The sequence below is a fragment of the Mus caroli genome, chromosome 4 (genome assembly GCF_900094665.2).
Source record: "Mus caroli chromosome 4, CAROLI_EIJ_v1.1, whole genome shotgun sequence".
Lineage (NCBI taxonomy): Eukaryota > Metazoa > Chordata > Mammalia > Rodentia > Muridae > Mus > Mus caroli.
This window is the reverse complement of record NC_034573.1, coordinates 5034475-5037728: the sequence shown is the minus strand read 5'-3', so window position 1 is coordinate 5037728 and position 3254 is coordinate 5034475.

The following is a 3254-nucleotide window of genomic DNA, read 5'->3' as shown; positions in this document are numbered from 1 at the left end:
TTAAACTATACAGTAAAATGATGAAGGAGGTCGAAGTAAAATTCAGCTAGCTGTAGGCTAGATCTTACAACAGGTCCTTTAGGAGAGTGGACACTACATTCACACAAAATTTAGAAGTCTGACGACCATCTTCAGCATCACAGAATATTCCCAAGAGATGAATGTGTCACACAGAAGGAGTCTAAGTTAAGATTAAATTCCAGAAGTAGTTTTCAATTTAGTTTAGTATGTCTACAGAATTGTGGTAAATCCTGCCTGCGCTAAGAAAACACATAAATCCGCTTATTCAAGAGACGCAGCGAATGAATGAATGAGACCTCTCCTGACCCTCACGTGCTGTCAGAAGACACCGGTATCACTCTGCTTCCCAGTTTAATGCCCCTGTGCTCTCAAGGCACTTGTTGCTGATACTTCATCCTGCAAGGGCGCACCTTCTCACTTCCATGCCAGGGTGGGTTGGCCCCTTCTCAGAGGTGAACAGGAGGGAGGGATGGGATAGGAGCCATGTGAAGGGAGGACTGGGAGGGGGGGCTTCAATCAGATGTAAAGTGAATAAATAATGAACAAAATTAAATTCTAAAGTTAACGCAAAAATAACTTTCATTGTATTGTGAAAAAAACATTCAACTTCCAATCTCTTTTTAAAAACCATTAATTGTGTGGCATTACAGAAAAAAAAAAAAACCCAGAAAATATTCTTTATCTGTTGGTTTTATCTCTGGTTATACTTCAAGTGGTAATAGTCCTGGAGGGCTAATTGAAATTATGCATTGAGTTTTAACTCTAAAGTATTTCCCAAGCCCACTGCTGAAACCTGAGGCTGTTGGACCCACCTCCTACTCCCTTTTGCAAGCCCTTATTTTTGTGCTACTGCCATATTTACTCTTTAAAGGCATAAATCTCAATCTCTCCCTTTCCTCACTGGAGCCTTACAATGACTCTCCTTAGTGCTCGGATGAAACCCAACCTCCCACTGGAACCATCCAGACTCTATAGGATATAACCCCACTTCCCAACTCTTCCTCCCCACCCCAGAGCACTGTCAGACATGCGATATTCCTCCCCACCCCATAGCACTGTCAGACATGAGATATTCCTCCCTACCCAAGAGCAGTCCCAGTTTAAGTCTTTGCACTGTTCTTTCTTTCTCTCTGGAGATCCTGCAGCCACGTGTGCCTCCTGTTTCTCAAAGTGTAGTTGAGTTTGGCTGGGCCCCCAAGACCTTTGTCTTCCCCAATCTCATCTCATTTTTTAGTAAGTCTTCTTCCCCCAGCTTTCTACCAGGTAAGGAGCACAACAGCAGAGGCCCAGTCTTGTTTTTGTTTTCATTTCTCTAACGTCTACACCAATGACTGCTTGCTTATGAGTCTTGATTTCATTAGCACAGCGGTTAAGGGTCTGGGCTTAGAGTACCGGCCAAGCTTGGTTCCAACACCAGGTTCTATCAGGACCAAGTTCATCTTTTCAAAGAACTTGGTTTCTTTATATACTAGAAATACTGGGGGGAGAGGGAGACACATCATAAACTCAAATTCAAACACACGAACTGGGACTGAAAATTTCCAAGTTTCCAGATCTAATTTCACAGGCTTCCTTCCCTGTGTAACAGCACACTCCTATTACGGGATAGGACTGGCTCCCATACCCTTTTCTCCCTTGGCCTCCCCTGCCCCCCCCTTTTTCTTCTATGATAAGAAAAAGGGTGGTATGCTGGTATCATGGTCAGCTCCGAACCCAGTGACATCACACCTAGGCAACAGTGACCTGCACACCTGTTGCCAAGGCAACCACCACCATATTCCCAGAATCCATTTGGCTCACCTCCCACCTGTACCTGCAAATCACTAGGTCTCCATCCAAATAAAAGGAAGGCCCCTCTGACCCCCCCCCCTCTCTCTCCCCCTCCCCTACCCCTCTCCTCCTACCATAAACCTCACGTGGAACTGTTTGGCCTGGTGTGGTCTGTCTGGAGCCGCACTTCTAACATAACACCTATGACCTCAGCATTTGGGAGGCAGAGGCAGGAAAGTGAATATATGGCCAGCCTAGGCTGCATAGAGACATTGCCCCAAAAAGAAACTTTAAAAAAAAAAAAAGCACTTTTTTCAAGTTTCAGCCTCAACTATACTATGCAATTATGAAGAGGAATATATAAAACACAGTGACACCAAAAACTTTGGATAACCCCCCCTTCCCCACCATATAATTTTTCTTTTGAAAACCAATGCAGTCCTTCAGGAGGGCGGGTTGGACCACGGTTCACACCATCCTCCAACGCAGTGTGAGCCCCTTACTTTCCGCTTCTCGGCTTCCCTCTTGGAATCAAGCATCACAGAGTGCTGGTGCTCTGGTGCCTCATTCACAGCACGGGAAACACTGGTTAGCATTAGGCTGAACCGTAAATATTTTTTAGATAGATTCAAGATGTCATGACTTCTTTCCATTGAAAGAAAGAAAACATGTATTTTCCAATGTGGAACTCTAAATGACTTCGTATAATACAAAACGGGTGCTGATTTCTAAGTTCAGAGTTCTTACTGCTGCCAAGCAACGGACACCTCTGCTTTGAAGATCAGCATCACTTGAGACACTCAGTGCTGACAGGGACAGAGTCACACTCATCCCTGTTCACAGAAGCTGATAAGGGACTTTCCAGTAAACAGAATTTTAGGAAGAGACCCTTTGATAATGCAGTTTATTAAACCAGCTCTCCCTACTTGTCTTTAAACATTTAAGGTCTCTGCTCCACACAAATCTAGCTTCACTTCCATGGTCAAAGGATGCCATTTCAAAAGGCATTCCAAGGCACTTGCTTAACCGAGCACAGGCTGGTTAGCCTTCAAGATTTAGCCACTCTTGTGGCTTCAAGTTTCTCCTCTTCCAGTCATATGGGCATATTTTCATCTTGGATACATAAGTCAGCTGAATCTCACTGTCCAACAGGAATTTAGATAGGCTGGCCTGTCCCCTGTAGAGGATAACCTGTGTGTACACTGGTGTGTAAAGGGGGTATAGGAAGGTAAAAGACATGCACAATTCCATCTATATCACTCCTTTTTTAGATGGAAATAGGGTTTGTTCAAATGACATAGAAAAAAGGTCTTAAAATTTAAACCTTATTGTAGAAAACAAACAAAGGGTTTAATAATCTAGTAGCCCTTGAGACTGGGTGAGTGTGAGTTCATGCTTGTGAATGTGCGCTCGCACACACACACACGCACACACACACACACATACATACACACACACACACA